This window comes from Heptranchias perlo, chromosome 5 (genome assembly GCF_035084215.1).
Source record: "Heptranchias perlo isolate sHepPer1 chromosome 5, sHepPer1.hap1, whole genome shotgun sequence".
NCBI classification, from domain to species: domain Eukaryota; kingdom Metazoa; phylum Chordata; class Chondrichthyes; order Hexanchiformes; family Hexanchidae; genus Heptranchias; species Heptranchias perlo.
The window spans coordinates 100,246,991-100,273,217 of record NC_090329.1 but is presented as its reverse complement, the minus strand read 5'-3'; the positions used below and the strand labels follow the sequence as shown (position 1 = coordinate 100,273,217).

The window sequence follows — 26,227 nt, the reverse complement described above, 5'->3', positions numbered from 1 at the left end:
CTCTTTGTGTCCTCCTCACAGCTTAGTTTCCCACCTAGCTTTCTATCGTCAGCAAACTTGGATACATTACACTCAGTCCCGTCATCTAAGTCATTAATATAGATTGTAAATAGTTGAGGTCCAAGCACCGATCCTTGCGGTACCCCACTAGTTATAACCTGCCAGCCCGAAAATGACCCATTTATTCCTACTCTCTGTCCATTAACTAATCCTCAATCCATGCTAATATATTACCTCCAATCCCATGAGCCCTATTCTTGTGTAACAACCTCTTATGTGGCATCTTATCGAATGCCTTTTGAAAATCCAAATATACTACATTCACTAGCTCCCTCTTATCTACCCTGTTAGTTACACCTTCAAAGAACTCTAATAGATTTGTCAAATGCGATTTCCCCTTCATAAAACCATGTTGACTCTGCGTAATCATATTATGATTTTCTAAGTGCCCTGTTACTACGTCCTTAATAATAGATTCTAGCATTTTCCCTACTACTGATGTCAGGCTAACTGGCCTATAATTCACTGTTTTCTCTCTTCCTCCTTTCTTGAATAGCGGGGTTACATTTACTACCTTACATTCCACAGGGGCTGTTCCAGAATCTAGGGAATTCTGGAAGATCAAAACCGATGCAGCCACTATCTCTGCAGCCACCATTTTTAGCATCCTAGGATGTAACCCATCAGGTCCAGGGGATTTGTAGGCTTTTAGTCTCTACCTGGGCTAATTGGATTGCTCTTACAAAGAGCCAGCATGGGCTTGAAAGGTCGAATGGCCTTCTTCTGTGCTGCAACCATTCTATGTCTCTATGATTCTGTGATCATTTCAATCCATGACTGCTATGATAGCATCCTTGTAAAGGGTGATGGGGTTTGCTCATGAGCCTCATCAGTTCACATATTGCAGCTTTGTTGAATTTCTCCAAATGGAAAAATACACATTACATTAGATGATGGGGGCGATTATGGCTGGTAGGCCTGCACTCCTGCTTCATCCATCTCCATATGAATTTTGAATCTTACCTTTCCGGTGATGGCCACTTCCTAGGCCACGCCAGGAAAACTTGAGTGAAGCAGGAAGCCCAATTTCTCAGAAAAGTCCTACAACGGGTGTTAGGCCCCTCATTAGCATATGCTGCCGCAGGTGCAGATCTTGGTGGCAGTAGAAAATATTCAAACGAGAACTTAAGGCCGAAGTGGTGAAGGGTTCCACGTGAACAACAGTTGAACACAGGTCAGTCGGTTTAATACCTGTTTTAGGCGGCTGCCTGGGACGCCTGAAAATCATCCGAGGCCAATATGGCGGTGGACGTTTTTCAGGTGTCCTTGGGGTGCATTTTTGCACCCGTTTTCTGGATGGAAAACTGGGGCAAAAATTGTCAATTTCTGCCCCAACATTTCACAGGGGTAAATTTTCATCTTCAATACTCCCAAGGCAGAACTTTGCATGTCGGGAGCACATATCAAGAACTCGGGCACCTGCCGGAATTCCCGATTGGCATTCTTGGTGCACAAAGCTCTGCACCAAGAGCATTGAAAGTGAAAATCTACCCACAGCGACTAGTGAAGGTTGCACGGTATAGTAAATTACACAAGACAGTTCTGTCGCTGCAGATAGTGAATTAGAGATAGTTATTTACTGAAACATGTTTCTCAACTAAGTTTCAACGGGGATTTCTCCTTATGAAATATGCTGGTTGCCTGTTTTTGTACATCACTTTAGTCCTCGTCGTTTGTTCTCCATATCAATGAAGACAGCCAGAATGTTATCTCATTTTTTGCAGTGAGTTCTTTGGTGACTGATAAGGTCAGTTTAACATTACTGTTTAGTAACTCTGAGATCTCTGCGCTCTTCCAATTCTTCCCTCTTGCTCATCCCCGATTTTAATCATTCCACCATTGACGTCCGTGCCTTCAGTTGCCCAGGCCCTGAGCTCTGGAATTCCCTCCTTAAACCTCTCTGCCTCTCTACCTCTCTCTCCTCCTTTAAGACACTCCTTAAAACCTACCTCCTTGACCAAGCCTGTCCTAATATCTCTTTATGTGGCTCGGTGTCAAATTTTGACTGATAACGCTCCTGTGAAGCGGCTTGGGACGTTTTAGTACATTAAAGGCGCTATATAAATGTAGGTTACTGCTGTGAAACTTGGCAGTAAAACATGGCTAATATCTGCTATTTCTTTGTTTTAGCATTTACATCAATGTGTAATAACTTTACATTGGTATGCTATACCATTTAAATCAGTCTCATTTTTCTAAGTAAAGTGACTGCCGTCTATGTATACTCGTGTAAGATAATCCACAATCTTTTTCTGTACTTTAGTAGATTTCTTCCCAGATCTTTCCATCTTCTTCCAATGTTTTCCTACGTACGCAGGTGCTCAATGCCGCCACAGCTGCTGATGCTTGTGACCCGTGGCTGGGGGAGACTCTGTTTGATAACCGGATGTCCTTTGGACCTGTTAATGGTTTTGTTTTTCCCTGGCGCTATCCATTACAATCTGCAGGGGAATTATTGCTAAATCCGGGCTCTCTGCACCTTGTTGGAACTGCAGCTCCTCGAGATTATTTGCTCCACAGCTGTAGTGAGTCCCTGTAGGCTATTTCTGACCCTGACTTTCCAAATGTGGTTGTCACTGAGTGATGATACAGATTTACAGCAGCTGTGATTACACTGCTTGCTGGGTTGTGGGTTAGTGCTTAACCCATAAAAAGTCAAAATTAGCCCATAAAATAATGTGGATCTGCCTGTGGGCTAAAATATACAGGAGTTAGATCTAACTTTTATTTAATGCGTTCTCAGAGGACTGAAAGCAAATTTGATTCTGTAACATTACACATTCTCAAAATCAAGGATGCAATATTTATTTAACCTTTGTGGATAAGGTTTTAAATTCATTTTAATGTGCGAATCAAGACCATGTTAGCATAGAAAAAAGACAACCTGGATTCACTTATATTTCCTTCTAACTGTGTCAGGCACATTAAATGCCCTGCTTAATAAAATATTGCCATTACATTACTCAGATTCTATAATTACATTTTTACAAAAGTCATGTAAATTATCTGTAGTGTATTGTGCTATTATTGGACAGTATTTCAATTATTTTAAAACAATTAGTATTAGCTGTGCTGATACTTTGAAATCCTCCTTTGTATAACTAACACACAGTTCTGTTATGTCAGCTCATCGCTCCATTTTATTTTCAATTCTGCATTAGTTTCTCACGGTTGACCTTCAACAAGGCCATATAAGTTCTTAAGAAGCACTTTTAACTAATTTTCATAAACCCATTTTACCATGGGGTAAAGACTCTTTGGGATGGTTGCGGGCATTTTCTCAGGTATAAGATGGTCGCAAAGCGTACTAATTTAGCAGTGGGACAGCCTGAGCCCATATGCACAATCATTGGTCCCACTGTTAATTCCTACGGCCCATTTCTTAGGCAGCCCAGGCAGACACCTAAAACAAGCGTTGACATTGTTAAGGAGGGTCCCAACACCTGTTGAACAGCCTTTTACAAAATTAGCTATTGATGAGCGGGGCAGACATCGGGCCTGAAACTGTTTCTTCACACCGGGTGAGGTGCCTGTGGAGGTGTGACCAGTGCCGACACCTCTACCCAAGTATGCAGATAAGGCCCAAGGACCATCTTCTATCAATCCTTGACCCTCTTGGTTCGGGCACACTTTGCTCAAAAAAGGTCCCAGATTAATTTCTACACCATTATCTATTTAAAAAAAACAGAATAAGGTCCACCAATGCTTTCTATTAGTAATACATATGTTTATTCATATCTATTTTTTCATAAAAGCAAACACAGAGGAAAATATGATCCTTAATACATCTTAAATGGGCAGTAAGATAATTACAGCTCTACCATGCTGCTGACTACATTTTGCATTTATAAATACAAATAATGTGATGTGGTGTTTACTGTTTTGCTATTAGACTCCAATGTTTACAGAATATTGCAGAGCCTAATCCAGTAGTGGGCATTGTAGCCATCTGCTGCTGGATAGTGGAGGATAGAAAATTGATGTAATTGAATACCAAGGTACACTTATGGCAGATGCTAAAGGGATCAAAATTTATCACCTGGCTTTCCAAAATCCAGAATATCTTTCAACTTTACATTGTAGGAATAGTGCCCTGTAAAATTGCTGAAGGGTTGCCTTTGAGATTTGTAAGGGAAATAATAGGTGTCACTTACCCCCATCGATCCTGCTTCCTTCCCAGTGTATCCCCATTATTAACCTGCTCTTTTGAGCAGACGAGCAGGACACCCGCAGGGAGGAAGAGGGGTCCTGTTTTAAATAAGCAGATTGGGTTTGATGATGTCATCAGGACCTGAGCTACAATTTCAACCAGAGGCCTGAAAGGGGGAAAAGGGAATGGATGAGGGCAGGACCGTGGCCGTGAGCCTGTTCCCCCGTCAGGCAAAACTTGCTAGGAGTCGGGTCCTGGACCAAAAGAGGCCCAGCAGTTAAGTTTAACATTTATTTTCCAGATTTTCTTGTGGGTTAGGAGGGGCAGGAGTGCTCCTTGTGTCTTCCTTGAAGCAGGCTAGCCCCTATCCTAATCGCAGTCGCTGTTCACAGCCTCTTCCCCCCATCCCCCTCCCCCCTCCCTACCATGGCTCCGTTCACAGCCTCCCCTTTCTCAATCTAGGCATCTCCCCGCACCCCCACCACCGAACCCCATAGTCCCCGGCTTCGGCCTCCTGCTGATTGCCTGCCGATCAGGAGATTGACCAACTACGCTGCTCATGAGGATGAGGTCGTGTAAGCTCTGAGCATTGTCAATCACATGCGTAAACTCGAGCTATTTGAATGACTGGCTATTCAAAGCTTTTAACTTGTCACCTGTCTAAGCAATTAATCTTAAAGTAATCTCACTAATTTATAACCTCAGGGTCTGATCGCTGCTATAGTTAATGCTCAACATCCATATGTGCTGATTTACAGAGATACACCGAATTGCCTGTATAGTCTTTGCTACTTGTTTTGTTAAGTAATTCTGTCTATTAATAATTTGCTGCTCAACTACTAGGTAAGTCTGATTACATTTATGCATGTCTATTATGTGTTCATGTATCCAACTTTAGCTTTAAATTGTGATTTGTGACTGATTACCAGTGCTTAGTGTATGACTTGTGGTCTGGCTCCTTCCTTGATGATTTGTCAAGAATGAGTTAATTCACTCACAGCAGCTTTAGTGTACCCGAATCGTGGGTTAGCAAATTAAATTCATTTTGATTGGAGCTGGGTTAAATATAAGAGACTTTGGCAAGCTGAGTCAGGCATCGTTCATCCCCCAAACCTATGATGGGAGGTAAAAACCCAGGCGGTTCCTTAGGTAGGAGTTAAAGGAGGGTGTTAAAGATTCATTGGGTTCCTCGGCATATATTTGTCAGGATTCCAAAACCCAGCTTTCTTGCATCGTCTCACTTTATTTATCCTTGATTGGTTTCATTCCTTGGCATGACATTTCCATGGGCTCAGATGATAATCTCTGGAATTATCACCTTCAGAGTATCCAATCATTTCTATCCACACTTCTCCTTATGACCCTCAATCCTGCTCTTAACTAGATATTCATTCAGCCCTTTTTTGAAAGCCATTAGTATTAAAGTGTCAGCCCTGGCTCAGCGGTACCCCTCTTGCCTCTGAAACAGAAGTTAATGGGTTCAAGCCCCACTCCAGGATTTGAGCCCATAATCTCGGCTGACACTTCACTGTAATACTGATGGTGCTAACTTTTATCCCTCAATCAATGCAACTGAAAACTGTAAACAATTTTACAACACCAAGTTATAGTCCAGCAATTTTATTTTAAATTCACAAGCTTGAAAGCAGATTTACCGGTCTTTTATCTCATTGCTGATGGTAGGTCATTGCTCTGTGCAAATTGACTACAGTGTGTGCTTACAAAACAACAGTGACCACACTTTAAAACTAATTAATTGGCTGTAAAGCACTTTGGGACATCCTGAGGCTGTGGAAGGTGCTATATAATGCAAGTTTTTTGTTTCTTTCAAACCAATGCCTTGTTGAAGTCGTACATTGTCACAATGTTGCCCATCCTTACAAAGACAATTTTTTTAACCAGATACTTTGCACAGGCCCAAAGGCTTCCTGGACATGATGTAACAACAAAGTGCAGCTGGAGGTGAGTGTAAAAGCTCAGGTGATTTGCTTTCCAACTATAAATAATGTCTATTTAGATCCAGCATTGACTGACTCTGCTAATCCCCTGAAAATACAAGGCATTGTAGACAGTCAATTATTTAGTCTGCGCCCAGCCTTTTACAAAAATGTCAGTGGAAAGTTTGAGTATCGGGTTAGACCAATTAGAATGGCATAGAGTAGGAAGCTGCTACCTCAGAATGATAATCCAGTCGGAAAATGGGGAATATTGAATAACCAAACAAATAGGGAAATGTATCCACATACTAAGTCATATTTTGGGGTTTTGCCAAAGAAAGATCTTGGTATGATTTATATTAAAATGTTACTTTTAAGTTAACTTTTGCTCTCAGGGGTTGAATTTGCTAAATAGGAGTGCTGGAGGATGTGAATTTGAGACAGATTTGAGACAGTCTGTGGAATGGGGTTTCTTGCATACCACTTCAGCTCTAGACAGTAGAGGATGTCAGACATTCCTGTGACCCAGCAGGCAGTAAGCCCTCGGCCAAGGTCCCCAGATTCTGAGTACCTCCACAGCTGTGCAGGTACTCATAGAGCATATCAGAAGCTGAAAGGAAATCCTCTTCTCTCCGTTAGGTGACAGGTGCCCTGCCTGTAATGGAGAGAGGTGGTAGAGTAAGTCAATGCCAGCAACATTTGTCCAAGATCCTGACTGCAGTGCAGGAAGAAATTTAATGATCTCACCAAAATTGCCAAGGTAAGACTCCCCTTCAAGGGCAGAATTTTCACTTCAAGCCGAGAAGGGAGCACGGGTGGAGGGATCATTTTCGGGTGCGAAACCCGGAAGGTAAGTTGATGGGTGCGATCGCGACCTTAAGAGGCCAATAAATTTTATTTCAGGGTTTCGCGCCCAACAGCCAGTCTGATTGACAGGCTGGCTGGCCGTAGGGCAGGAAGACATGTGGCAGCAGGCCGCAGGCAGGGATTGGAGGGAGGGATCATGGGCCGGGGAGGGTTGGGATAAAGATTGGATGAGCTGGGGAGGAGATCGAATGGGCCGGGATTTGGAATTCGAAATTGCTGGAGGTTGGGTAAAGAGTCGGAGGTAGGTGGGGGTCCACCATGGCGTGGGGGTCCACCGTGCTGGGGTTCCCCCATCGGGGTGGGGGGGCAGCCGATCGCGGGGTTCCTGTCGGCCAGGTGAGCTTGTTCGGCCTGGATGAAGCATTCCTGCTCCTCCAGGCCCACCAGCAGTGCAATAAAGGCTCTTACCTCATGGATGCGACCCTTCCTACCTGCTTTCACCTGACGTGAATCGGAAGTGATGGGAAACTCGAACAGGTAAGATTAAATTCATTTTAATTTTCCAATACACAAAATATTTAGTACCTCAAGTATTTCAATGATATATAGTGTACTTTTTCAGTATTGGCCTGCCGGCTTTAAGTGGGGGCAGGACTCCCTGGTGTCTGCTGTCCACACACAGACAAACCTGCCTGGGTTAAACCCAAAAGTGGTCAAATTGGAACCGGTCCCGCTCCAAAAAGGTGTTACTTTAACCTCCTGCGCCCAACCCACCCGTTCTTGGGGGTTAAAATTTACCCCCACATCTCTTACGTACACAGCCCTACACTATCCTATTTTAGCCCCTGCGCTATCAATCCTTAAGAAGGCATATGGAATGCTTTTCTTTATTAGCTGAGGCATAGAATATAAAAGCAGGGATGTTATGCTGGAACTGTATAAAATATCAGTTAGGCCACAGCTTGAGTACTGCGCACAGTTCTGGTCACCACATTACAGGAAGGATGTAATTGCACTAGAGAGGGTGCAGAGGAGATTTACGAGGATATTGCCAGGATTGGAGAATTTTAGCTATGATTACAGATTGGATAGGCTGGGGTTGTTTTCCTTGGAACAGAGGAGGCTGAGGGGTGATTTGATTGAGGTGTACAAAATGATGAGGAGCCAAGATAGAGTGGATAGGAAGGACCTATTTCCCTTAGCAGAGGGGTCAATAACCAGGGGGCATAGATTTAAAGTGATTGTTAGAAAGATTAGAGGGGAAATGAGGGAAAATATTTTTACCCAGAGGGTGGTGGTCTGGAACTCACTGCCTGAGAGGGTGGTAGAGGCAGAAACCCTCAACTCATTTAAAAAATACCTGGATGTGCACCTGAAGAGCAGTGACCTGCAGGGCTACGGACCAAATACGGGAAAGTGGGATTAGGTTGGGTGGCTCGTTTCTCAGCTGGCGTGGACACGATGGGCCGAATGGCCTCCTTCTGTGCCGTAAACTTTCTATGATTCAACTTCACTACACCACCTTCTGCTTGCACTCAGAGACTCAACACCTACTACTGCCCTCATAGCTACTTCTCCCTCTTGGCCACACTTGCTGCTTGTTCCTCTCATCGTGATCACTATGCTAAGCTGCCTGAGACATCTTCAAAACCCGTCAACAGGGCACACACTAACCCATTTCCACTCTGCTTGCAGGAGAAGCTGGCACACAACAGAAGGTAGAGCACAAGAACAGAAGGAGGTCCCTCTACACTGCAAACTCTGAGACCAGTGGAGGAGGTAGGCATCAACTTCACTGGCAGAGAGTGGACATGCAGCATTGGAGAAGACCAGGTTTAACACCATTCATAGCAGGGTGTTTGGGCCTCTTCCATTCCTCTTTTCTGTCTGCTTATCTCTCTCACTCACACATTCATCATGGCAATCTGGTGATGCATTGCGCTGCCATTCATCTGCGACTGCTTACTCTTGCCATTGCATGCTAACCCTTGCCCCTTTGCCCTTTTTCTAAGTCCTTCGGATGACTTGCGCCTTGCAGCCGCACAGATTGACGGGGTGACCCCTCCTGAAGATGCACCGTCACTCACACTCACCATTCCAAGCACCAGCATAGGAGTCAGCACCAACTTGTGCAGGGTTCTGGCCAATGGCATCGACTCTGCCGTCAACCATAAAATCGTGTGGTCACCTCAATGGATTCTGCAGCTGGGCACTCCTTGCAGGAGTGTGTGGCATCAGTAGTAGCATCTCTTATACTGATGCCGTGTCGGCTCTGGGCTTCATCACCTCCTCTGCTTTGGACCGGCTTGGATACCGAATGGATAGAGGTTTCAGTCATATCATGGATGTCCTACAGTCTGCTCTCCGGCAGATCAGTGGGAATGCCAAGCCACATCTGCTTCTACATCTGGACTCTTGTGATCCCCTGAACCAATGCCCGCCCCGGTGACAGAAAGCCAGCTGGGCCAGACCGCCTTAGCAGCTGTCGAGTTGCTGCAGTCTGCAGGCTGGCCCTCTCGGGCTTAAGCTCCTAGAGGTTGCCGACCACGAGCATCTCGAGCACTTGACTGAGTTATGACAAGAGGTTGGGAGAACCCCTTGTGGAATTTCAAAGCAGCGGACTGGAAATGATTTTGTTTCTTTTTTTGTAGCAGTGACTCAGAAATTTGCATGTGACACCTGAAGTGTGATGGATGCATTTCAGAATTCCTTACTTAGATTGATGCAGATTATTTTATTTTTCGTTACAAAATTCAATTTAAAAATACTCATCTTTGTCACAGCGATTTAAGCACTTGCATTAAAGGTTTTTAGTTCTGTTTTTTTAAAAAAAACTTTTGTTAACTGGCAGGTCTATGAATCTGCCATGCTTATAATATTTAGAATAACCTGATTTAAAGTATTTTTAATAAAAAAGACTTCTGTCAGCTTTTCAGTCTAATGGACAGAGCTCCCAGTGTAACCTAAAAATGCACCTTTGATTTTAAAAAAAGCACTTGTCGTGATCTTTCTAAAGGAATGCAGTTTTCTTCACTAGAAACATTTCTTCTATGGCACTTGGTGCCCAAGCAAACATTCCAATGCCTTATAAACATTTCAAAAGTGATGCTTTAATTCCCGTATCCACATAATGCATTCCAGTGTGTGAGTGAGCAAATCTGCACCAAATCAATGCATTTTTCATATCATACCCATGTGTTTACATCCAGTGCCCAGTTATTTTGAGTAATTATTAGCATAATTCAGGAGATATGTTTCTCCAGCTATTCACATAATGTGTACAATTGCTCTTAATATAACACGCTGATTGAACATTGCTGGTCCTGATTTATCCCTGATTTGGAGAGTGGAACTTGATACAAGCATGTTAATCGCTTTTACAATTGCATCAGTAACGGGATGTCAAACTCTACTTCTTTCTGTCTTTCTCGCCACTGCCATGTGCTTCCTCCATTGCAGAGAAGCAGGTCTCTGTTATTGGCACTTTTATAGTGATACTTGCAAGTGGCCTCATTGAGTGGCTGTCCAGTTTGTTTTTCTTCCACGCAGCATCTATCCATGGCAGCTAAGTTGAGATCAGAACATTACCACTTCATAAAGTCATGGGATGAGGGGAGGAATAACAGTTTGGGGGGGATTGCATATTAATGTAAGAGTAATATTGCCCATTTTAAAACAGAAATGTGTGCCTTTTGGCCTAAGCCAAGGATGGGAGGGAACAAAGACACAGTCGATTGGATGCACAAAGCAGTGACCATGTCCATTTTGACCAGCGTCTTCTTGCATACCCATAGTTTTACACGAGTACGGATGAGACGACAACAACAACAACTTGCATTTATATAGTGCCTTTATAGCGCTTTTCGTGTAGAAAAACATCCCAAGGCACTTCACAGAAGTGTAGGCAAAGAAGGAGAGATTAAGAAAGGTGACTTAAAATTTGGTCAAAGAGGTGGGTTTTAAGAAAGGTCTAAAAGGAAGAGAGGGAGGTGGAGAGGTGGAGGAGTTTAGGGAGGGGATTCCAAAGATAAGGACTGGACAGCTGAAGGCATGATTATCAATGATGCGGGGAAGGGAAGGGGGGAATGCACAAGAGGCTAGAGTCAGAGGAATGGACAGTAAGGGGCAGGGCTGTAGAGCTGGAAGATGTCCCAGAAATAGAGTGGGGCAAGGCTCCAGAGAGATGGAAACATAAAGATGAGAATTTTATATTTGCCATTGGGAGATCGGGAGTCAATATAGGTCAGTGAGAATGGGTATGATGTTTGAGAGGGATTTAGTGCAGGATTGGAAAAAGGCAGCAGAGTTTTGGATAAGATGAAGTTTACAGAGGATGGAGAATGGGAGACTGAACAGGAGAGCATTGGAATAGTTGATTCTGGAGGTGACAGTGGTGGATGAGCTATGGGAATGATGGAGACAGGTGATGTTTCTGAGTTACAAAGAGGCAGTCTTTGTAATGGAGAGGCTATGAGGTCAGAAGCCCAGTTCAGGAATGAACAGGCCACTGAGGTTGCAAATAGTCTGTCTCAGCCTGAGAAATTGGCTAGGGAAGGGATGGACTTAGTAGCAAGAGTACAAAGTTTGTGGTGGAAGCCAAAGACAAGGGCTTTGGTCTTCCCAATGTTTAACTTACAGCTCATCCAAGACCGGATGCTGGAGAAGCAGTCTGATAAGACAGAAGCAGTGGAGCGGTAGAGAGAGGTGGCGGGGCTGTAGAGCTAGCTGTTATCATCGTACATGTGGACGCAGACCCCATGTCTGCGAATGATGTCGCCAAGCAGCAGCATTTGGATAAGGAAAAGGAGAGACCAAGGATTGATCCTTGGGGGACTCGTAAAGCCATGGTGCGGGGATGGGAAGAGGTGCCATAGCCAGAGACGCTCTGGCTATAGTCTGCTAGGCAAGAGTGGAACCAAGCGAGAGCTGGACAATAGAGAGACATTGGAGGAGGATGGAGTGGTCGACTGTGTTAAATGCTGCAGAGAGATCAAGGAGGACAAGGAGGGATAATGCACCACACTTGCAGAGAGTATCACTTGTGACTTTGGTTTGGGTTGTTTTGGTGCTGTAGTAGGGACGCAAACCAGCTTGGAGGGATTCAAACAGAGAGCTGTGGGCACAGATCTTGGAGGAGCTTAGAGAATCGTGGAGAAGAAAGGGAGGTTGGAGATGGGATGGTAGCTAGCAAAGGCAAGAGGTGTTGAGGTTGGGTTTTTTGAGGAAGGAGGAATTTATGGCATTTTTGAAAGGGAGAGGGACAATGCATGAAGAGAGGGAACTATCTTTATTACTGGCTAAAATGGACGCCAGGAAGGGAAGTTGGGTGAACAGGAGATTATAAGGAATGGGATCAAGGGACAAGAGGTAGGCCTCGTGGATGAAATGGGCAGGGGGTGAGATGGGGGGGGGGGAGGGGAAATTAGAAAGGGACAAGGTTTCAGGGTTAGGGTGGGGATGGGGCTAGGGGAAGAGCTTGGGCTTAGTCGGCAAGGGCAAGGGGTGGAGCAGCAGAGGAAGCTGCATGGACAGTCTCTATCTTGGAGATAATGAAATTCATGTGCTCCTTGTATTTAAGCAGGTGGTTGGTAGTGGAGAAAATGAACCTAGGGTTACCTTTGCTCCCTAAGATCATCCCAGAATATTGGACAGTTTTGGCAGAGGAGTGAGGGCCACTAGAGCTTCACGTGGTCCAGCCAGATCTGGAAATGGATGGCTAAGCCAGTTGTGTGCCAGGAGCACTCAAGTTTGTGCTCTTTGGACTTTAGAGATTGAAGATTGGGACCATACCAGGCGGCATGATAAGATGGGAGACGCTGAATGTTTTGCTGAGAACAAGCGCATCAAAGATGGAGGTGGGGTAATGGTTGAGCAAATCAACAGCTGCAAAGGTATTATGGCAAATGGAGGGCCAAAGACTAGTATGGAGTTCAAGAGTGTGGTTATAAGCGACTTGGGAGAAAGTTTTATCCACAGGCAGGTGCAGAAGGGAATGCAGTTGAAGGGTGTAAGGGGATGTACGTGATGAGTGTTACAAGGAAGCAATTGAAAATAGCTTTGTCAATGATTGAGATCATGGGCATAGAGAGGCCAATGAAGATGGTGAGATCGAGGAAATGAACATGAGGTTTAGCGAGGACAGCAAAGCAGAGTGTTCAGAAGAGACAGCAAGGGCAGCTGATTTGGAGATGAGATGCGACTAGATAAAGGGGGTGAAATTTGACTTCGACAGTAGCACAAAACGGGCAGTAGTGAATTGGCAGCCCGTTACATACCCCGCCCGTCACATACCCCACCCGATTTACAGCCCACCCATTACATACCCCGCCCGATTTACAGCCCACCCATTACATACCCCGCCCGTCACATACCCCGCCCGTCACATACCCCGCCCGTCACATACCCCGCCCGTTACATTGACTTTAGTGGAAAAGAAAATTGGGTTGGTGTAAAACGGGCTGCCAATTTGCTATCACTGTTCTGTGATACTGCCAAAATCGAGTTTCACCCCAAAAGTCCTTAGGTAATGGGGTAATTTTAACCAAATTGTCCATTGGAAAACTAACAGGATCGGGTTCAATGCTTGTTTTACACCCCACCCGATTTTACTCTCCACTGAAGTCAACACAGAACATAAGAAATAGGAGCAGAAGTAGGCCATATGGCCCCTCGAGCCTGCTCTGCCATTCAATAAGATCATGGCTGATCTTTGGCCTCAACTCCACTTTCCCGCCTGATCCCCATATCCCTTGATTCCCTGAGAGTCCAAAAATCTGTCTATCTCAGCCTTGAACGTATTCAACAACTCAGCATCCATAGCCCTCTGTGGTAGAGAATTCCAAAGATTCACAACCAACTGAGTGAAGAAATTCCTCCTCATCTCAGTCTTAAATGGCTGACCCCATATCCTGAGACTATGCCCCCTAGTTCTGGACTCGCCAGCCAGAGGGAACAACCTCTCAGCATCCACCCTGTCAAGCCCCCTCAGAATTTTATATGTTTCAATGAGATCATCTCTCATTATTCTAAACTCCAGAGACTTTAGGCTCATTCTATTCAATCTCTCCTCATAGGACAACCCTCTCATCCCAGGAATCAACCTAGTGAATTTTCGTTGCACCCCCTCCAAGGCAAGTATATCCTTCCTTAGATAAGGAGACCAAAATTGTACACAGTACTCCAGGTGAGGTCTCACCAAAGCCCTGTACAACTGTAGTAAGACTTCCTTACTCTTGTACTCCACCCCCCCGCCCCCGCAATAAAGGCCAACATACCATTTGCCTTCCTAATTGCTTGCTGTACCTGCATGCTAACTTTCTGTGTTTCTTGTACAAGGACTCTCTGAACACCAACATTTAATAGTTTCTCACTATTTAAAAAATATTCTGCTTTTCTATTCATCCTACCAAAGTGAATAACCTCACATTTCCCCACATTATACTCCATCTGCCACCTTCTTGCCTACTCACTCAATCTGTCTATATCCGTTTTGCAGACTCTTTTTGTCCTCCTCACAGCTTACTTTCCCACCTAGCTTTGTATCATCAGCAAACTTGGATACATTACACTCGATCCCATCATCTAAGTCATTAATATAGATTGTAAATAGCTGAGGCCCAAGCACCGATCCTTGCGGCACCCCACTAGTTACAGCCTGCCAACCTGAAAATGAACCGTTATCCCTGCTCTCTGTTTTCTGTCCGTTAACCAATCCTCTATTCATGCTAATATATTACCCCCAACCCCATGAGCCCTTATCTTGAGTAGCAACCTTTTATACGACACCTTATCGAATGCCCTTTGGAAATCCAAATATACATCTGCTGGTTCCACTTTATCTACCCTGATAGTTACATCCTCAAAGAACTCTAATAAATTTGCTAAACACGATATCCCTTTTATAAAACCATGTTGATTCTTCCTAATTATATTATGATTTTCTAAATGCCCTGTTACAACTTCCTTAATAATGGATTCCAGCATTTTCCTGACTACTGATATCAGGCTAACTGGCCTGTAGTTCCCTGTTTTCTCTCTCCCTCCTTTCTTGAATAGCAGGGTAACGTTTGCTACTTTCCAATCCGCTGGGAATGGTCTAGAATCTAGGGAATTTTGGAAGATCAAAACCAATTCATCCATTGTCTCTGCAGCCACCTCTTTTAGAATCCTCAGATGTTGCCCATCAGGTCCAGGGGATTTGTCGGTTTTAGTCCTATTAGTTTGTCCAGTACTTTTTCTCTATTGATATTAATTGTTTTAAGTTCCTCACTCTCATTTGCCCCTTGGTTTCCCACTATTTTTGGTATGCTTTTTTGTGTCTTCTACTGTGAAGACAGATACAAAATATTTGTTTAACGTCTCTGCCATTTTCTGATTTCCCATTATAATTTCTCCTGTCTCAGCTCCTAAGGGAACAATGTTTACTTTTGCTACCCTTTTCCTTTTTACATACTTCTAGAAGCTCTTACAATTAGTTTTTATATTTCTTGCTAGTTTACTCTCATATTCTATTTTCTCCCTCTTTATCAATTTTTTGGTCATTTGCTGGTTTCTAAAACTCTCCCAATCCTCAGGCTTACTATTATTCTTTGCAACATTATAGGCCTCTTCTTTTAATCTAATGCTATCCTTAACTTCTTTAGTTAGCCACGGATGGGTCGCTTTTCCCATGGAGTTTTTATTTCTCAATGGAATGTATATTCGTTGAGAATTCTGAAATATTTCCTTAAATGTCTGCCACTGCTTTTCTACCGTCATATCTTTTAATCTAATTTCCCAATTAACCTTAGCCAACTCGCCCCTCATACCTATATAATTGGCTTTGTTTAAGTTTAAAGGTTTAGTTTCGGACTTAAGTATGTCACTCTCAAACTCAATGTAAAATTCTATCATATTATGATCACTCTTACCCAGAGGATCCTTTACTATGAAATTACTAATTAACCCTGTCTCATTACACAATATAAGATCTAAAATAGCCTGTTCCCTGGTTGGCAGAGTAATATTGCGGGGGGTGTAAAACTGGCTTTCCACCCGATCCCATTGGGTTTCCTGCCTGGCGAGTTAGATTAAAATTAGCCCCATTATGTATTCAGGCTAATCCTTAATTTGTGTCAGTGTCGGGTGGGTGGGAGAGGAGTCACTTAGCAACTGTATAACCGTACAACTACTGTTAATAATGTTACACTGAGAAGAAATTCAGATCCATTGTTAATGGTTGTCTTCAATAAAAAAATAAATGCCGTGTGAAGCATAGTACTCACCATAACATGCTTTTCACATGGCTCCCAAAAACACTGGTTAGGCCTCAGCTGGAGTATTGTGTTCAATTCTGGGCACCGCACTTTAGGAAGGATGTCAAGGCCTTAGAGAGAGTGCAAAAGAGGTTTACTAGAATGGTACAGGGATGAGGGACTTCAGTTATGTGGAGAGACTAAGGAGAACAATCCCAGCTTCTCCAGAACAGAGAAAGTTAAGAGGTGATTTAATGTGGGTGTTCAAAATCCTGAACTGTTTTGACAGAGTAAATAAGGATAAATTGTTTCCAGTGGCAGAAGTGTCGGCAACCAGAGGACACAGTTTTAAGGTGATCGGCAAAAGAGACAGAGGTGACATGAGGAAACATTTTTTTACTCAGCAAGTTGTAATGATCTGGAATGCACTGCCTGAAAGGGTGGAAGCAGATTTACTCGTAACTTTCAAAAGGGAATTGGATAAATACTTGAAGGGAAAAAATTACTGGGCTATGGGGAAGAGCTGGGGGATGGGTCTAATAGGATAGCTCTTTCAAAGAACCGGCACAGGCACGATGGGCCAAATGGCCTCCTCCCGTGCTGTACCTATTATGATACTGCGAATAGCATTAGAAATGATGTACTGTACTTTATTTTTTTCTAATAAAGAGTTCACACTCGCAGTACCCAAACTATACATTTTAATATCTGTACATTAATATACCATTCTACTGTGTTAATAGTTCTCCATGAAGTAATAATTTACTCTGAGGAAAAATAGATTATTGACTAAAACCATTTTATGCAAGGAAAATATTGCTAGAAGCCTGAAATGTGTTGACCTGTGTCATGTGTATTATTTGATTGCATGTTAAAATCTGCATTCTAATGTAATCAGGACAATTTTGGCCTGAGTCTTTTTTCCCATCACTGAGACACATGCAACTGTACATAGAAGTAATGAAATAGCCTCCCCGCTGCTTAAAGAATTGAAGCTTGGTGCACAGATTGCAAGCCAGAGATATAGTTAATAAATCAGTATAAAAGATTTGGAACGTTTAAGCCATTAAAAGAAACAACAGTTAGCAAATTTAGTGCCTTGATGGTAAGCAGCAATTCATCTCACATGTGTTAACAAGTGTTGCCTTCGCTGGAGAATAAATGACACAGATTCTTATTTTACCCTCTTGCCTGAGTGGAGATCCTGGAACAAGGTGATATGTTCTTTGTGCTAATACTTGAAAGTATTTGAGCACTAGCTGAAAGTTGATCTGGCCTGCTTTGTAGAAACTCAGCATCTGTACTGGCAAGGAAATTGTTGAGTTTTGAGGATTGGGTAAAGGCCAGCATAAACATTATGAAGGATGTATGTGGACAGGGGGAGGAGTTGTTTCAGTTGCTTTGCAATCAATTTTTTTTTTACAACTTACGGAAACACTGAAGGATTTCTTTGCAAAGGCACACAGCCGTCTGATTCTAAAGAACTGGAAAGTTTTCTAAGTAAATAAACCACCGTTTGTAACTAAAGTTTCAATGGTATTCAGTAAAATAGGAAATGGAGAAGGGGGTCAGAGGAAACAATTTATGCAGTTGAGTGGACCAAAATGTGGCTGAATGCCTATTTAGCATCAATGAGAATGCAATTACATCAATATTATTATACCTCAAGTAGGTCAGCAATTATTAGTTGCCTGAAAAAGGTTAAATGCTGTAGGTGTCATTCATAGAATCCATAGAAATTCTTAGAATCATACAGCACTGAAGGAGTCCATTTGGCCCATCATGCCTGTGCTGACTTTTTGAAAGAGCTTTCCAATTATGCCCACACTTTCCCCATAGCCCTGCAAATTTTTCCTTTTCAAAAATATATCCTATTCCCTTTTGAAAGTTACTATTGAATTTGCTTCCACTGGCCTTTCAAGCATTGCATTGCAGATCATTACAACTCGCTGCATAAAAAAAATTTTCCTCATCTCCCCCTCGTTCTTTTGCCAATTACCTTAAATCTGTGTCCTCTGGTTAACAACCCGCTTGCCAGTGGAAACAGTTTCTCCTTATTTACTCTATCAAAACCCCTCATCATTTTGAACACCTCTGTTAAATCTCCCCTTAACTTTCTCTGCTTTAATTAGAACAACTCCAGCTTCCCTAGTCTCTCCACATAATTGAAGTCCCTCATCCCTGGTATCATTCTGGTAAATCTCCTTGCCATGTCAACAATGGAGATTTGATACATGTGCAGTACTTTGCAATTACCTCACGATTTCTCCCTTTGGTAGATATAATATCACAGGGCAGTAGGATAGGAGTAAATATGGATCCGAAAATATGTTTTCTGGGCCACATGCCCAGTTTTATGCACCAGCATGTACCTGCAGAAAGATGCATTGTTGTTGTTACAGGTGAAGAGGCTCATTTTATTAGTATATGGATCTGTTACAGCCACCTGCTTCTCGTTGAAAAATTGAGAAAATGTATTATTAGAAAATATTAATTAGAATGACTAGCTTTTAAAAGCTAGCAGAGAATAGAACTATTTGGAAAACCTGGACAGATTGAAAAAGTCATTGGTGTCTAAGAGAATGAGAGAGACTGCAGTTCACCTCTCACCTTGCAGCCCCTACACATGTGTATGGACAACTGTGAAAGAAAAAGAAAGGATATGAAATTCCCATTTTGTAAGAAACTATAGGGGAATCCTTTCTGGACAGAGCTGAGAAATGCCATTATTTACTTATTTTTGATTAGATTTTCTGGAAGGAGTGGAGGATTATCAGATGTTACTTCACTTGAAGTTAGGAATGCACGAGGAGAATTCTGCTCTCAACTGAGTAATTTTTAAAATCTAGTATTCCAGCACATGGAACACCAATAACATTTAATTATTAAAACGAACACATGCCCACTTTGCCTACATAACAGTCACTCACGTCAAAAAGTAATTTATTGCGTGAAGCACCCTGAGATGATTTGACAGTGCGATAAAGCACTATTTAAATGCATTTATTCCAAGCCTCAAACACTTTTTCCCCTCTTGCTGGACTGATCCTTTGGAATCCTTAAAATCATGCTTATGTCTGTAAATAGACGTTTTGATGACTTGATGACTTGATGACTTGCTGCCTTGATCCCAACCACCCCTGCCAATATCTCACGTTTCTCTTTTATTTCGGCTCTCACTGCAATACCTTTATTTTTAGTTTATGTAACAGTTTGGCATTCCCGTCTATTGGCATCATGTTGCCTCTGACTGCTGGGAATTTTTACTTGTGTTTTTGGAGTTTTGAACTTGATAGCAATAGCTGCAACTTATAAAGAAAGGAAAAAGTTACAAAAAACTGGTCAACATTACTATAATGTTACTATAAAAGTAGAACTTCCAATTGGTGAAATTCACGTGATCACTTAACCCACTCCTATTACGTTCCTGTGTGCATTACGTTTAAGCAGGCAATAATTCGTTTATTTTAAGTGGTTAGTGAATTTTGCTGATTATACGTTCTATCCTATAGTGTGACTTTCATCTCATGGTGTTTGACTGTTATGAGCCTGCACTTATGTTTGTCCTTGTTGCAATACTGCTATTCTGCTGTACGCAGTGTGCTGTTGAATTCTCTATTTGTTTTGTTTCCTCCTATGTTATAGCTATTGCTATCTGTTCAAAACTCCAAAAGTAAATAGTTAATTAAGGACACAGACTTTATTTATAGCTGAAGTCAGCGTGCATGTAATGCCATGATGCAGCATTCTAGCACTCAAATTTTAGCACTGTGGGAGAACCTTCACCACACGGACTGCAGCGGTTCAAGAAGGCGGCTCACCATCACCTTCTCAAGGGCAATTAGGGATGGGCAATAAATGCTGGCCTTGCCAGCGACACCCACATCCCATGAACAAATAAAAAATAATGTGTTGCACTAGGATAATCGTGCATGCTTATAATCCTTCACATGCTGAGTTTCTGATCTATGCTCCGTCATCAAACTGAAGTCCCGAGCGAAGGCTAGATGCTTTACCATTGAAAAATATATGGAGGCTACCGTTGTCCAAATCTCAGTAGTTGATTAGAAAAAAGCAATGACAGAAGCCAGGGAAAGGTTCACCTGCCTGCCCACCATTTTAACCTTTGAACTGGGAGTATGCTGTATGGCATAATGGAGTGGGGGCTAAAAATGTGGAGGACAGATAAACTAAAATAATTTCCAAAAATGCCATCTGCATTTTGTAACAAAAGCCTTAGCTCAAAGCGTCATATATTTAGTATTGGCAATTCCTGAAGTCTGTGCTTTCAGTGCCACAGAGGGCTATATTAGTCTTCTGTTTTTGTTGTTCCTGCAAGCATATTGATGGGAGCATAGTGTGCATAGCTGCCTTCATACAAAAACCAGGAGTAAAGGGAACGGAATTTTTACAATGTGTGCAGGATTCCTTTCTTACCCAGTATACAAAGGGCCCAAGAAGAGAGGAAACACTGCTGGATCTAGTACTGGGAAATGAACCAAAACAGATAAGAGAAGTAAGCATAGGGGAACATCTAGGCACTAGCGATCACAACATAATAAGGTTCAAGATAAAGATTGAGAAGGACATAAGTAAGGCAAAGACCAAAGGAATAAATTGGAAAAAAGCTGATTTTCGTGGGATGAGAATGGAACTAGGGAAAATAAACTGGAAAAAATTACTGATAAACAAAGAAATACAACAGCAGTGGGAAACATTTAAAATGGTGATCAATAGAGTCCAGGAGAAATATGTCCCATTAAAAAGCAAGAACAAACTAGTCAGTCATGATACACCATGGATGAATAAAGAAAAAAGGGCAAAATTGAAACTAAAGAAAAAGGGATACACTAAGTACATAGACAACAAAGGAAAGGATAACAAAAGGGAATACAAAGAGGTTAGGAAAGAAGTTAAAAATATCAATTAGGAAGGCAAAGAGAAACTACAAAATTAAATTATCAAGGAGCAGATAATAGTAAATAACAAAAGAAAAATCAGGATAGGGATAGGGCCATTAAGGGATACATATGATAAACTCACAGGTAACGATAGCGAAATGGCAGAAATATTAAATAATTACTTTGCCTTAGTATTTACCAGGGAGACTAACACAGTGGGCATGACATTAGATGAAGAGATCAAATGAGTTATAAAGATATTTAAGATAGAAAGGGGTGAGATAATTGATAAACTAATCAAACTTAGAGAGGATAAAATCCCTGGTGCGGATGGATTGCATCCGCACATATTAAAAGAGGTTAAGGAAGAGATAACAGAGTGACTATTACATATATATATAAATTAATTAGAAAAGGGAATAGTGCCAGAGAACTGGTGGACAGCTAATGTGATTCCTCTATTTAAAAAGGGACATAGAACCAGTCCAGGAAACTATAGATCAATTAGCTTAACGTCGGTGATAGGAAAGATAATGAATGCTTACTCAAAGATGAAAAACATCTAGAAACCGAAAATATAATAAAAATAGTCAGCATGGATTTCAAAAGGGCAAGTCATACATGACCAACCTTATCGGATTCTTTGAAGAAGTAACAGAAAGGGTAGACAAGGGTAATGTAGTAGATGTAATATATTTGGATCTTCAAAAGGCCTTTGAAAAGGTACCACATAGTAGGTTCATGACTAAGGTCAAAGCATGTGGAGTCAGGGGACAAGTAGCAGAATGGATAGCAAGCTGGCTACAAAACAGAAAACAGAGAGTAGGGGTTAAAGATAGTTACTCAGACTAGCAAAAGGTGGGAAGTGGTGTTCCACAAGGATCGGTGCTGGGACCATTGTTGTTCACTATTTACATAAACGATTTGGACTCGGGAATCGGAAGCACAATTTCAAAATTTGCAGGCGACACCAAATTGGTGGGCATAGTAAATACCGAGGAGGACTGTGACAAAATACAGGAAAGAATTAATAAACTTCCAGAATGGGCGTGTAATTGGCAAATGAATTTCAATATAGATAAGTGTGAAGTATTACATTTTGGTAGGAAGAATAAGGGGGCCCACATTCTGCTTGGATAATAACAGTCTAAATGGGGTAGAGGAGCAGAGGGACCTCAGGGTACAGATACACAACTCACTAAAAGTAGCGACGAAGGTTAATAAGGCCATAAAAAATTCAAACCAACCACAGGGGTTCATTTCTAGAGGGATAGAATTGAAAAGCAGGGAAGTTATGTTAAATTTATACTTGGAGTACTGTGAACAGTTGTGGTCTCCACATTATAAAAAGGATATAGAGACACTGGAGAAGCAAAAAAGATTTACTAGGATGATACCAGAACTAAGAGGTTATACCTATCAGGAGAAACTGAACAGGTTACGGCTCTTTTCTCTAGAAAAGAGAAGACTGAGAGGTGACTTGATAGAGGTCTTTAAGATTATGGAAGGGTTTGATAGGGTAGAAATAGAGAAGATGTTTCGACTTGTGGGGGAGACCAGAACTAAGGGCTATAAATATAAGATAGTCACTAATAAATCCAATAGGCAAATCAGGAGAAACTTCTTTACCCAGAGAGTGGTTTGAATGTGTAACACATTATCACAAGGAGTAGTTGAGGCGAAGAGCATAGATGCATTTAAGGGGAAGCTAGATAAACACATAAGGGAGAAAGGAATAGAACAATATATTGATGGGGTTAGATGAAGAAGGGTGGAAGGATGCTTGTGTAGAGCATAAACCTTTTGGGCGAATGGCTTGTTTCTGCGTTGTACCTTCTATGTAACCAGTAACTCTCTGTGTGTATGCCACACAGCATGATGTTAGCATCTCCATGATAGTGTGGTTAATAATGTTAACTTGGCTCAGTTGGTAACACTGTTGCCTCTGAGTTAGAAGGTAATGGGGTCAAGTCCCCCTATGGATTTAAGCAATTAATCGAGCCTGACACTTCACTGCAGTACTGGGGAGTGCTGTCGATTTGAGGTATTGTTTGAATGAGATATTAAACTGAGTCCCCGTCTGCCTGCTTAGGCGGATGTAAAAGATGCCATTACCCCATTCAAAGAAGAGCAGGGAGCTATCCCTGTGTCCTGGCCAATATTTTTTACTTCAACCAGCACCACCAAAAGCAGATTACTTGGTCATACATTCACTTACTGTTTATGGGATCTTGCTGTGTATAAATTGACTGCTGCATTTGTCCACAAAGCGTCATGACTGGAATTTTTAAAATAATTTATTGGTTACAAAGCACTTTGGAATGTTCCAAAAGTGTAAAAATGCACTATATAAATTCAAGTCTACTCTCTTTTATTTTGCAGTCCGGCCACCAGCCATTTTTTGGATTGCACATCAGAGGAATGGGCACAACAAACAGACAAAAGGTAAGTGTCCATTCCCCTTTATGTTGGCCATTTTGTATGTTGGATACCTGATGGAGCCAAGGGTCTTATTTATACAATTCTTGTGGATCACAGGTTAAAGTATTAAAACGAATCTTGAATCTCCGTCATGGCAGTCTGTGATCATATTTGCACTTTTCACTTTCATAAGTGTTTAATTTATGATGTAGAGGGTAAAATAGCATCGCAAAGCTGGGAAAATGGATGGCCACTGCTCTCAGAGCTGCTACTAATGCTGCAGTACTATTTTCATAAACGGGGAGAGAAAGCGTCAAAGGGTGCAGGCGACAACATTGTGTCAGTGTCTGCTGCAGGAATAAAAAAATGAATTAACATATGTTGAAGAGCGTGTACCGAAGGGCATAATCAGGGCCATTATCTATAAAAATACTTTCAGCAAACTTTCAACAAGGCTTCTTCGACAGCACCTCCCAAACCCGCGACCTCTACCACCTAGAAGGACAAGAGCAGCAGGCACATGGGAACAACACCACCTGCACGTTCCCCTCCAAGTCACACACCATCCCGACTTGGAAATATATCGTCGTTCCTTCATCGTCGCTGGGTCAAAATCCTGGAACTCCCTTCCTAACGGCAGTATGGGAGAACCGTCACCACATGGACTACAGCGGTTCAAGAAGGTGGCTCACCACCACCTTCTCAAGGGCAATTAGGGATGGGCAATAAATGCTGGCCTTGCCAGCGATGCCCACATCCCATGAACGAATAAAAAAAATAAGGAAATAAGTTTAGAAAAATGTATGAAACATAAATTTCTTTACATTATAAAGCATGGCACTCTCTAATTTTGAATAACTTACCACTTTTTGTTGATTTGTTCCTCCTTCAGGATTCAGTTAACTATTATGGGCAGTTGGAGTGTTTTAGGTAGGAATTCTAATTCCTGGATGGGAAAGCGATGTAGCGAGCAGCCAGCTGGGGCCTGATTAACGTGCCATTGGCCCACTTCCCGCCTAAAACAGGAGTGAAATGGCGGAAAGTCGGGCAGCCCAGAGGTTGCCCGTTGGGCCCAAGGTAAATGCGTGGACGGAGGTTCTGGGGCGGTCAGCGGTTCGCGAAAGAGGGAGAATCCGGGGCAGGGGAGACCTACACTTTCCTTGTGTGCACTCCTCTCCTCCAGGCCTACAAAGGAAAGTTTTAAACTTACCTGGAAAGGGCTCTTCGATCTCCAGACCTGGTTCTTGCTGCGGGCATCGTGCTGTCTTCTTGGTTAAGATGGCTTCGGGGTCCTACTGACATAATAGGGACCTGATTTGCATAGATTAATGAAGCTTCCACATGACACAAGCGGGCAACTGACATGTCAGGCATGTTAAAATCAGAACGGAACGGGAATGGATTTCGCCAACTCCATTTTAACGGCTTGCCCACCTGTTTTCGGTCAGGCCGGGGAGAGTTAAAATTGCCACCTTAGTTCCCAGAATGGTAAATTGCTGTTAAGTGAATCCAGCAGTTAAGTGAATGACAGTTAGTTTTTAAAAAAAACACATTCCACTTAACCAGAGCATTTGTAAAACAGCTGGTGTAAATATTTTATAAGACTGGTGGTCTTTATTTATGTTAATAGGGCAATAAAACTCCAACTTGTAAATAGTTTACACTTAATGACCAAAGATTTCCCAGGTGGGTTAGATTTTCCTCCCATTAACTAATGAAATCTAGTGCATTCCGAGTACTAATTCATCACTTCACTTACACAGTGAAAGCATGGGCTTTATGGAAAGGTAAATCAGTCGGGTGTATAATGGGCGGCCGATCTGATGCCGCCAGTTTTACGCCTCCATCGAAGTTGACAATTCCGGCTGATTTTTCAAAGTGAATATTTCCATTCACTGAGAGCAGTCAGCGATTGCATCGGGGAAAAAAGGGCGTCGAACTGACTTCAGCCGGACTTGGTTGACAATCCAAGGTCCAGCCTAATTTCCCTGTGGTGGGGGCTTATATAAACTGATCACTGTAGAGATCCCTATGCAGGTAGTTGTAATGACAGATCCGCTATAGTACAAGGTACCTCGCGACCTGTTACGTCAATAGTGACATTCAGTTCTCAGTCATATTGAAAACCCAATTAAAAATAACATCTCTGTCAGTCACGAATCTTAACAAAACTGACTTTGCTCACTTATAGTGAAGAAGTTCTCATGTCCCAATGGATAGAATCACAAGGGCTGCATTCTCTTCTACTTGGTGGGTTAGCAGCGGGGCATGACTTCCACTCGCCCATGTGACACCGCCACTAACCTGCTCAAGTTTCCTGGGCGCTCCTTACTGGGATTGGATGGCAGCAGCAAAGCCACTGTTAATTGCTTTTGCGCCACTGGGAGGGTGGGGAGTTCAATGGTTGCTGCATTTTCTAAAATGCTGCAGCTGGTTAAAAGGACACACAGTTGTTCCGGCGAGGGGAAGCTGAACAATGTAGCAACGAGTTTTTGAAGGCGATGCGCTGGAAGTGTCTCAGCAGCGGGAAGGTCTCCCACATTTCCTGATGCTTTGGTGGACACTGTTTTTGCAGAAATAAGGTCCAGATGAGAGGGACTCCTAGAGATTGAGGGGTCGTCCAGACTTTATGAAGGGAGGAGGCAGAGGCAGAGGGTGCAACTTTCACCATCCCACAGATTGCAACACAGTGCAGGGAGAGGTTTAAAGACCTCCCAA

At 42.5% G+C, this 26,227-nt stretch overlaps 2 long non-coding RNA genes across 3 annotated transcripts in view; one reads left to right on the top strand and one right to left on the bottom strand.

Moving 5' to 3' along the window:
* LOC137321482 (uncharacterized) overlaps window positions 1–17,504 on the bottom strand; it is a 72,526-nt gene extending 55,022 nt beyond the window's left edge. Inside the window, exons 1-3 of one of the 2 annotated variants that reach the window (XR_010962833.1) lie at window positions 17,371–17,504; window positions 16,218–16,318; window positions 9,776–10,519 (exon numbers count right to left, since the gene is read on the bottom strand). This is a non-coding gene — a long non-coding RNA (uncharacterized lncRNA). Of the gene's footprint in view, window positions 1–9,775; window positions 10,520–16,217; window positions 16,319–17,370 lie in introns of those variants that run through there. The other variant, XR_010962832.1, reaches the window with a different exon arrangement.
* LOC137321973 (uncharacterized) lies at window positions 1,664–26,133 on the top strand. The gene is made up of 4 exons (XR_010962935.1): window positions 1,664–1,807; window positions 6,113–6,172; window positions 23,471–23,533; window positions 26,085–26,133. It is a non-coding gene; the product is annotated as an uncharacterized lncRNA (long non-coding RNA).
* Window positions 26,134–26,227: the final 94 nt, after the last annotated feature.